Source organism: Maylandia zebra, linkage group LG2 (assembly GCF_041146795.1).
Source record: "Maylandia zebra isolate NMK-2024a linkage group LG2, Mzebra_GT3a, whole genome shotgun sequence".
Classification (NCBI taxonomy): domain Eukaryota; kingdom Metazoa; phylum Chordata; class Actinopteri; order Cichliformes; family Cichlidae; genus Maylandia; species Maylandia zebra.
In genome coordinates, this window is record NC_135168.1 from 17,574,106 (window position 1) to 17,585,637 (window position 11,532).

An 11,532-nucleotide genomic window follows, 5' to 3' on the forward strand; every position below is an offset into this window, starting at 1 on the left:
AGAGAGTTTTGTGCATTTTCAGTGTTTTGATTTATGTGGTCTAAGTTTTATTTTATGTTCATGTACACTTAGAAATATGAAGTCGGTGCAGTCTCAGCATAAACCCTGTTTTCATTCGATTTCTTTAGCTCCTGTGGTCCTTCACACTGGTTCCAAACACACACATTCTTCCATATGTCTAAAATTAGATATCTGATGAGACGCTGAAAGCAAACTATGTAATATAATCTGATTACTTTTCATTAAATTCTTGCCCTGCAGATTCCAAAGGATGTGGGCTTCAAACAGCAGATTTTCTTACAGTCAACAACAGATTGCACCTGCTTATATTTTAGTATTCAGATTACAGTAATCCTCCTTACATAGAATCTGTTAGCCCTTAACCATTCACCTCTTTCTCTGGGAGCAATTAAAACAAGCTCTTGAAGCTCCAGTCCAAGAGGAAGCATTAGGAGACTTGTGACTTCAAAGGCTCAGCTCAAAAATACTACAGAGAAATGTGTTTCAGTCAAGGCTCATTCATGAAATAGAGATTTCCTTTTCTTCACTATTCTTAAGAAATAAAAGAGAGAAAAATCCGCATTTTCTTTGTAAAAAGATTCAACAGCTGGGATAAACAAATTCTGAGAAGTGCATGCAAAGGAAGAAAACAGGTCTCTGAGCAGTTATATGTGCATTTGATTTACTCACATATTCCTTAACAGACTATTCCTAAACTTATGGGTGACATGTAATTTCATCTAACAAAGGGCTGTGAATTTTTATGAGCCAGTAAATGTTTTTCATTCCTAAAGCCATGAGAACATACTTTTTTCCTCCTTTCCTAAGTGCTCATAAATGCTAATTCTGCATTTATTATGAGATGCAAAACTGCATTTTACACTGATAAAATGCAGTTTTAGTTTTGTTATAAGGGATAAAAACATTATAGTTGTGATTGTTAAATTTAAATGTCTTTGTTTATATCCTTTTTATGTGTGTAGCTGACTATCAGCCAGATGCTTCAAGTTGAGGAGTAGGAATATTTCCCATTTACCTAACCACTTAAAGAGCTTATACTTCCCCTATGAAGCTCTAGGATGGTGCTGTTTGAATGGTTATTATTTTAAGGTTGCCTGTATGTGTCATGCTTATCCATTTGGTATCCATTTTGGAAACCGCCCAGAGACATAATGAAATCTCTTCTACTCCTAATGTATCAGTGACGAGTGTTTGATGTGCACCTAGTAATGATATATTTGCGTTACTACTGGCAAAAACAGCTTATTGTGTACGAAACCAGCCCTAAGCCGAATTGTTTTTCCATGCGTTCTTATAAAATCATATATGGTTGTGAATAAAGTCAGTCTCTCAATCCATCTCAAAGCCTTAATAAATGAAAAATGTCCTTTTTTTGGTCCTTTGATTTATTGTGCACTTTCTAGACAAGAAATGGACATTCTCTTTGTGAGCATCACCTCTCACGAAGTCACCTCACTCTAAGCTTTCAAGCCACTTGAGACATGCTGCTACTGATTAGGCTAATTGCTTGTCCCTCCTTCACACACCCCACCCATACCCAGCCCTTCCCCACCCCCACCCTAAATTGCCTTCCACCTTCCCAAAATTCAGCTGTGCCTGGATCATCCATTTGTCTTTGTGTAATGAAATCCCAAGGGCTCCACAAACAGTGGCACCCCATCGCAGAAGCTATTAAATACAGACACGCAGGTTTCTCATGCACTCTTATCACTGGCCTTGTTTATCCCAGACTGCTCCCACTCTACAGCCTAAGGTAATAACTCTAAATCAATGAGACGAGCAGAGGGAATTCGCTGTGAAAGGGTAGAGTGGGGCTGAAAAATCTGTAGACAAAAAAAGGTGCAATTGTGTGGCAGCCTGGTGCAGTTCAGTTGCCTATATTTGTCCTGCTTATCTGTTTGGTAATTTTTTTATTCCACTGTTGCACAGTATAGTAAAGGATGTTTTGATTTAGAGCACAATATGAAACTCTACAAGTGCAGTTTAGGAACATACTTTTTTTTAACCTAACCTTTCTGGCACGGGGGGTAAAATTGTTGTTTCACCGAACCTAAATCTTTCCGTTATTACAGTATTGAACCAACAATAACTGAGTTTTTGGTCACTTGAGGAAAGTAAAAAGTCACGAACACAACAGAGACATCACCTTTTACTCTCCAGTGAAGCAGTTGTTTAATTTCCTTCTTATTCACAAGAGTAAAATAAGCTACTGGTGTGTCTCAGTTACATATAATGAGTCCTTTGGTGGTGATGTGTGATGCAGTGGTTTAAGTGGGATTTGGCAGGCTGGGGAACCCACACTGATATAGCAGTGTGCTGGGGAAATGAGTCACTTAGAAAAAAGCCACAAAATTTCATTTCTTTTCTGAGCCAGTGCAAGTCCATTACTGTAAACTGCACCACATACTGCAGTTTAGCCTGCACTTACTGCCCTGTATGAACTTTGAATAACATGCAATTGTCATTTAATTTGTAGGCATTTCTCAATATGAAATAACCATCTTCCCCAACACATCATGTGCAGAGTCACTGTCTGATTAAAAAACGTAGCTTTAATTTGAAGATTACATATTTGTTTTAAATTCTTATTTAAGAAAATGTAATCCCCTGTCTTCTATTTCTTACATCTTGCTTCTGATTAACTGTTTTTCCCCTTTGAAAATACAGCAGCTGTACTAGCAATACACACTGTGTGCCTAACTGCACATGAACAACTTGTGTGGGTGTACATTTGTTGAGGGTGTATATTTGTTGTGCTGTTTGAAAACGGAATTTGAAATTACATGTTACAAAAAAGTTACCCTGTTTATGCTTGGTCCTCTTTAGTAGAGCTAGCGAGAAATACCATGGCCACAATTTTATTGACATCGGCGTGCATGGTATGACAGGGGTGAGAAGGAAAAAGGGACATGTGCATGTGGGACCATGCATTGATTTTACAGTCTCTGAGGCATCATCTAGTAGGACTGCCAGGCAATAGCACATGACAAATGTACTTGTTTGACAGTAATTTTCCATTAAACTGCCTATAAGATTTCACTACTCATTAACTGATGGTACTGGATTACAGCTCTGGATTTTTTTGGGCCAACTTTAACCTCTAACTGTATCACCCAACTTGTCATTTTTCAACACAATTGGTGTAAAGAGCAAGTTTATTTTAACCCAAACATCATCTTTAAATTTCCTAACTTTACCCATATGGAAAAGATATATATAAATCTTATAAAGTTTGTATCTGTCTTGTGTGAAACTTGTATGAAAAGCATACAAGAGTGAAAACAGATATAAGATCCCTTGAAAAATTATATAATGAAACTTGTATGTTTTGGAAATCATGTAAGCCTTATATGATTTACTCATGAAAGTGGCCACTTTCATGAGTAAATCATATAAGTTTTTACTATTTCTTTTCCATATGGGTAAATTCTTCACAGTGACTGTCTGCTTTTTGTGCTTTTTCCTCAGCTGCCTTCCAATGAAGACATCAGAAGACAGCTTTATTCATTTATTTTTTCCATTATGAAGTTTACATTGTGGGATTTATAACCAATGGTTGCCATGGTGTTCTTAGTATAGATAGAGTATGACATGCCCCGGTCAGCTGTGCAAAACTGATGTTAGTGCTAAATCCTATATCAAGACATGCCCCTAAAAGGCAGCCAACCCATACAAAGGCATTTTTCTGCAAATGTGTTAGTAACATAGTTACTTCCAGAAAAGAAAAAAAAAAAAAAGAAAAAAAAAAGTAACATAGTTATGCAGCTGCAGTGTGATTATAATTATGTAACCTCTTGAACTTTGATGAAAGTCCAATTGAAGTCAAAAAGGACAATCTGATCTCTCCCTGATTTTATTAATGATGCATATGTGTCCTTGAGAAGCAGTTAGCCTGTTTCCTCTGTAAGTAATATATATCCCTGATTAGATTAGAACAATAATGATTATAATGGACTGCCCTCACTTTGCTAATTACTTGAGCCATTAATATGCGATATTAAACTCACACAATCAGCAGAAGGGGCCAGGCAGAAAATACTAACTGGATTTGTAAAATCCATCACTGCTGTTTTTATTCTAGGGAAGCACAAAAGATTGGATTCACTTCATCAAGTCAGATGCATTACTCTCCACACAAACAAGATAATGTGAGGCAGAGGATTAATACAGTCATAACGTGCAGCTTAATCCACACCAGCAAATCGGGCAACAGATGGAAATGTGAACGTGTAGTGGGAGCGGTAATATAGTTTCTAGCTCACTGAACTGTAGTGGCTCTTGGTATTACATGAATGCACATCATGAACCCCCAGTGTACCCTCTGCTTTCTCCCACCAGGAAGAGTACTCTGCTAAATGCCAGTGTGGAAAACACCAGTGCAAAACATGGTAAATGGTACTGTAGTCTTTAAATGGCATCATTTCACTACTTGCATAATCGGAAAAGAAGCTTAGCCCCTCACTCTGAAAATGAGCTTTAGTATTCAGAGGCTGCAACTCCAGTATAATTTATTAATTGTTATTGTATGGTGGTAGTGGTGGTAGTCAAGAGGTGTTTATTTCATGGGCCCCTGCCCCACTGACAGTCTTTTCATATCTGGACATGATATAAAGCCTTGACCTGGGGACATTACACTTATGAGGAGCAAAGATAGCTCTTCTTTTTGAAATCCAGCAGACCAGCAAATGCAGGAGCCGTGAAGCGGCTAACCCCTCTGTCTTGTGTTTCAGTTCACAAAGAAGGAGGCCGTAGGTAAAGTGTCATCCGGAGAGACACAAAGGAGTCAGAGATTACCGAGGTCCAAATCGGTCGAGCTTGCCTGACAAAAATGGGAGTGTTAGGAATCCATATCTCAACCCCCAAGGTGATTTATTTGACATTACACAGAGCCTGCAGCACAAGAAATGAGTCCACTGAAGGGAAAACAACTCAGTGGCAACTGGATAGATTGTTATGGAACGAGTATGGTACAGACGTGGTTCCCACAGGATGAAGATCCCTTATTTTAGCAACAATGCTGATTGTTCCACTAGGACCAACAATAGGTTGGGATTTGTGGTTGGAGTGAAATGCAATAAAACCCCATTTTATGAAAAACCATTGACTGGTAAGGACAATCATGATATAAAGAAAAAACTTATCTTAAAAAGCAATTGCTGTCACGTGCTACCCCATTTGGGGTGTGGTTACAGTATAAAATGCTGTGCATGATTGCTGTACATTAGGATTACATATAAATAAAATAAAATTAGAGTGATTATGATATTTTATTAGCACGACTGTAGTCTCTGACAGTGTGTCTGAGTTTGGATTCCTCTATTGTTACAGTTCCATTATTTGTACAATGCAAGTACTACATACTTACGGTATTGGTGTCCCAAATTGAACACAGCAAGTTATCTTCTTGTTTAAAATTAAGCTCTCAGTCAAACACGTCAGCAACAATCTGGCAACAACTGGTTACTAGGGAAAAATATGCATTCCTCTTCTAGCTGACGAGTGATTGCTGGAAGGTGCTAGCTGTTCCTGGGTGAAATTGGTCAAAACGAAAAACCTCTTTGCCTTTTCTTTGGTCACTCTTTGGTCACTGATCTCCCAGCATTTGCATGCATCTTGGAAAAAGAGAATATCTGTCTTTAGAGTGACAATTGTACATTACCATGCAAAAAACATATAAAAAAAATTTAAAGGATCGTCAAAGAGCTTTTACTGTAAAGGCGACACTTCTGTTTGTGTCACTTTTCTCAGTTTTAAGATCACTTGGCAAGTAGTTTGCTACTATAGCCACACTAGTTTTGGGCAACTGCAGCATCGCATGCAACCTAATGACCAAAGCACCATATACCTCTTTGTGACCAATTTCACCCTAGTGGTTTCCAGTAACCTCCAGCAAACATTCACCAAATAGTCACAGGATACTGATAGTTGCCAGACGACCACTGACTGGTCTCTAGCAGTGATTGTTGCACTAGCTGTCACATTTACAGCTTTTTAAGATTTTCACATAATGCATACATAACAGTAAATTCTTCTACAGGAAAATTAACGCTCAACATTAAAAAGCAAATTCAGCCACTGTTTGCAAGCTAGCTAGTTTTTAGCGAGCTAGCAACAGGGCATGACTGTCTGCCTTGTCAACACTTGGCCAAGTTGGCAACTGCTAAGAATTTGTATTGCACTTAATATATCTGTACAAATTGCATTGTACTCCTGGGATTACATCTTAATGTAACCATGTGGTCTATTTGTAGTATAAGCCTCACAGAGTTACTAAATATGATTTTTCACTGAGAATTTCACAGAAAGGCAGCAGTAGATGGCAGACCGTAATATATCATGCCTTGCACTTCCGTAAAATGTCCGTTTTCATTTTTCTTTCTTTTTTTTGCGACCTTTGCTCTCTGCACTCCCGCACACTTATAATCCAACATCCATTTCAGCATGGAAATGAGAAATAACAAGATTAGGAAACAATTTATATGAATCGTCTCATGTTCACTCACTGTTTACACTTTCCTAGGAGGGAAGGGAGACTGCGGTCTCCATGGAAACTGGCTGGCCAATAGTGGGTGTTTTCTGTCTAAAAGTATGACGTGCTGCTGTTGGAGATGGGTATTGAAGTTGGCAAATGTAGTATCTACCCATAATTTTTATAGCAAAGGAAACTGCATGAGTGGAAATTTTTGCTCATCATGTGCAGGCTCAAGATGTTTGCTTTATGGTTGTGCTGTCCTGTTTTAGTTTGTTTAAACACCAAGTACACCCACTGCTATGTTTAAATTAATAATAACAGTAACTGAAAATGCAGCTGAAATGTTTGGATTTATGATTTTGAAATTGCTGTGGTAGCGTTACAAAATTGGATCTGTATTAAAATATCCCCCCAAAAATGCATACATCTGGAGTTTTATTGAATACCTTCCTGGATTTATTGTTTTGAAAGCACTGTAGAGTGCTACACAAATAAAGTTTGTTATATAATTTAACAGGCAGATACAGCTGAGCCCTCAGGAAAATGTGCTGTTCCCTGTTCTGGGCAATATGAGCAGCGGCCTTGAAACTACCTGTCGACATTGATCAGTCACGCGGCGGGTTTCTCTGAAATGGGACTTGCAGTTATTAGAGCGAGAGGCTGTTAGATGGAGAAGCCTGTCATCTCCCCTGCCTCTGACGACTCAGGTAAGCCCTGAGGAAAACTGCCCCCAGAGCACATCAGCTCTCGCCATCGCTCGAGTTTCAAGTGCTTGTGTGATGTATTGGCTCTCACCTGTGTGCTCTCCAGGAGAAATTGTATGGCAATTCATAGTCATAGCTATGTAAATTAGGATATCAAACGATACTGTAGAAAATGGGGTTATATTTAGGGTGCAGTAAGCACACAATTTTGCTACACTGCAGCAAAAGATTTTATTTCTCTACTTTGGTGTTATGGTACCTTTCTACCATTTATTTATGTTGGCTTTCAGTTATAATTAGCTTAGTCCTTTCCAATTGTTTCTAAGTTAATTTGTGTTACTGTTCATAGATTTAGCTGCTGGTTGTTACGTGGATTTCAGACATTCTGATTACTTGTGTTATGTGTGTAAATCACCTCCATCACATCAAGTTTCAAACAGATTCAATGTTAAAACCCCTTACATTACCAGGCTAAGATGAAGCAACAGTGGCTCTTAGAAAAGCACTTTCTAAACTCCGACTATATTTCTGTAGTTTTAGGTAGAAATGTTTTTGCGGTCAGGATTATTTTTGGTGGGACCATTTTTTTTTACAGTATGTGTGATTTAGATGTCTATGGTATGCTTCCACCAGTAGATATGACTGGAGTTTGCATGATAGCAGTAATTACAGGACGCAGCAGGACCTGGCGTCAGCTGATAACTCATCGCCCACCCTCTCAACTAAATATGGTCACATTTACCTACAAAAACTAGGCTGTAACAACCACAATGCTTAAGTTTAGGCTAGAAAAATGTGGTTCACAAACCAGAGGCTGAGGTTACAAGGTGTACATCTTTTATGCACAGTGTATGTCAATGCGAGCAAAGGTGCTGATAAAATTCTAAGCAGGTGACAAACAGGTAATGCGGACAAAGTAATGTGGGTGGCATATTTTAGCTTAATACCTTGCTGTTCCACACTTGTAGTATTTTTAAAGCTAATTTCTTGGAGTCAAGGTTAGAAACAGAGCTACATTCACCACCGCCAGCAATTTAATAAACAAGTTAAGCTTATTATACTTTTAACAAATTTGATCTATTCAAAGCTCTGAAGCTGACTATCTACCAATACTGAGGAAGATATTTGTGTCATTTTGTGTTTGCACTGATGTGCATTTAAAGCTTGTGCACTTCCCTTCATTTTCTTGTTTAACTGTCAATGCCATGATGTTATTCCAAGGTATTCAAAATATTCCTTGATGGCTCTGTAGAGAGCTGAACCCAGCAGTCCCTCTCTACTCATTCTTACTCTCCCTGAATATCGCCAAACATCTTTCAAAACATCTTTCACACTACTCATTTCGCCAGTGTCTCCCCTCCTGTCCTATAGACAGACACAGCAGGTAATATCTCTCTGGGGCTGCCAGCTACAATGTCTTTCATAGCAACACCTCATCAAACTAAAAGACAGCGACCCAGGGTGTGTTCGTTCATTTGCAAGGTCCCTTCACTGTGGTCCGGCTCTGTGAGGAGGCTGGTACCCGCTAAGGCTTGGGAACCCATTTAATCAATTGCAGAGATTACAGTAGTCAAGACCAGCTGGCGCCTGCTTAAAACAAACGTCTTTGGTGTCCACGCAGGGGCCGATTACCCCCACTGCTTACCCCGGAGCCCTCTTGCTATGAAGGGGCAAAGACCACCAGTGGATTGCAGTCAAATACTGTGCCTTGAGATTGACGGCGCTGTTGTGTCACATCTCATTCAGCAAAGGTCACATATTTTACATGCACAAAGCCGTCTTATGGTGCATTGTAACTGAAAACCTGAAAGGCTGTGTTTAGTTTCACATGGTAATTTGTGTATGACGCCAAATGTGGTGTTATTTGCATAGAGTTTGTTTATACTAGCTGTTACACTAAAATGATCGACAGACAAAGTTTTGTACACATATTTGTGATTAGCTGCTTCTGTGAGATTTTCTCTTTCTGGCACCCTGTGGACCAACTTTACATATTTCCCAGCATGCAGCAAAATAACATTCTGAAAGAGACATCTTTATGTCCCCGTGTTATTTTTCAGCAGCAGTGATTCTTAAAATATTCACAGTCATATTGGGTAAACCTTCAAGTGCTCCAAGGTTGCCAAGGAAATGTTTATAGAATTTGTTTCTCCCAGCAGCTGCTCTTCTGAACCCAGAGCTCTATACAAAAATCACCACGGGCACTGTCACATGAGTCACTGTGAGTTTGTGAGGTTTCTCCAAATGACTTGTTATATTCATTTAGAAAAATGCAACTAATTCATTTTTAATGATATACCATTGATTTCACATGGGGTTGATCAGGGGAGAAAAGTAAACAGCACTAAGCTTACTTTTTGTCTGCTAATTTATTTGTTGAACCGAAATAAGAACAGCTGCTACTCTGAATTCTTTTTGTTTGTTATATAGTTGATCCATTTTGTGTATACTGTGAAATGCCCAACAACAGTGACAAGCCCCTAGCTCGAATCTGCAGAGATGGTGTTTCAGTATCTTTTTAAGTCTTTTTGGTCCTATAGCCTGCAACCTTGCTTTTCTAGCAAACTTTCTTGCTTTCATTAGCTTCATTAACACAAATCATAGCATCTGCCAAGCACTACAGGTGATGGCACACAGGTAATGTTTCCAGCAACCATGTGAAGACAGGAGCTCATTTAGCGGCTAAATGACTCATCTATCCGTCCGTCCGTCCATCCATCCATCAAATTCCCTCATCCAATTCAGGGTTGCTGGAGCCTATTCCAGCTGTCATTGAGCAAGAGGCGGAGGGCACCATGGACAAGTCACCAGTCTATTGCAGGGCAGGTAAATAGTCAGATACTATAATCAAAGGAGCTTGCAAAGAAAAGCGTCTGGACTTCTTTAAGTTGCTTGAAGATGTTTCACCTCTCATCCGAGAAGCTTCTTCAGTTCTAAGGTCAAATGGTGGAGAGTCCCAGATATAAACCTAGTGGGAGTGACCCCCCACAGAGGGACAAAAGGACCCCCTGATGATCCTCTAATCGTCTGAGCCAAGGTGGGAAACTGGGCGTGGGTCCCAATCAGCCAGAGTTTCGGGTGTGTTCATTGTGAAACCTGGCCCCACCTTATCATGCGAATTCCTGAGGTCAGATGGCCCAGGATGTGAGTGGGCGTTAAGGCGTCTGGGAAGGGATCTCAAAACTGGATTATAGATGGCAGAGAGTTGGTGTCGTAAACCCCCGCCTCTGTTCAAAGATGGTCGCTCACAGTGGACATAGATGGCTTCTTTCACTCCTCTTTCAAACCATCTGTCCTCTCTGTCCAAAATGTGAACATTGGCATCCTCGAAAGAGTGTCCTTTATCCTTAAGATGCAGATGGACTGCTCATTTGACTACGATGACCTGGATGACTGAGAACCTTCACAGTCAGATACTATAGTTCACCAACTAATTAATGAGAACCCAAATCAGGACATAATGAGACCACAATCAGATATTGAGCACTAATGTGCCTCTTTTCCTCCTAGATGAAAGGAGTTCTCTGAATCAATAGGCAAATTGGTCATTCTGGGCATATTTATATATATACTTCAGTACAAAAGAAAATGGAAAAAAAAGTTCTTTGTCTATCCCATAAAAAATATACTTGAATTAAATTTAGTTGAATTCAGTTTCATGATTTGGTGGCTTCTAGCACTGCTGGTGTTGTTATCGTGCTCTCTTCTAATCACTTGAACTTGTCACTGAGATGCAAGCATCTCGTCCCTTGTGTCAAAATGACAATACCTAAATCAGAATTTATTTTATAGGGGATAGTTACAAAGAGCCAACTGTGAATTGCGAAGGTGTGAGCACTCAATGACTCCTGTCTGTCAGTGGACGCACCATGGCTTGGTGGCCATTTTCTTTCAGTTACCCAACTAAGTGTCGCAGGGGGCAGCTGAAGCCTATCCCAGCTGGCAAAGAGAGAAAGTGAGGGTGCATACTGGATAGGTCGCCAGTCCGTCACATATGGCACAGTTTGTGGCAAATCTCCTTCAGCCACTGCAGGGCTTTATAGTAGAACACTGAATTGAAGGTTTGGCCTTGGGGGATAAATTCACAAGCCTGTGAATATTCTTTCCTTTCACTGCCCAGCTGGTCATGACACATGGCTGTCAATGCATGAACCTATTTCTGGCAGAGGTCTCTTCCTTTCAAAAGGTACTTTGAGTGCTTGCTCATATAGAGCAATTTTGTTATTTCTGTAACATTGGAGGATCTTTAGCTCATATCATAAAGCACCTTGACTATTGCTGGGAACTGGCAGTAAAGAAATTGAATTACATCCCTTCCCACCAAAAAGAAACATA

General features: G+C 39.7%; 1 long non-coding RNA gene across 1 annotated transcript; it reads left to right on the top strand.

Moving 5' to 3' along the window:
* The first annotated feature begins 1,651 nt into the window (after positions 1-1,651).
* Positions 1,652-5,158, top strand: LOC101480110 (uncharacterized). Its single transcript, XR_191258.2, has 3 exons — positions 1,652-1,774; positions 4,360-4,409; positions 4,752-5,158. It is a non-coding gene; the product is annotated as an uncharacterized LOC101480110 (long non-coding RNA).
* Positions 5,159-11,532: the final 6,374 nt, after the last annotated feature.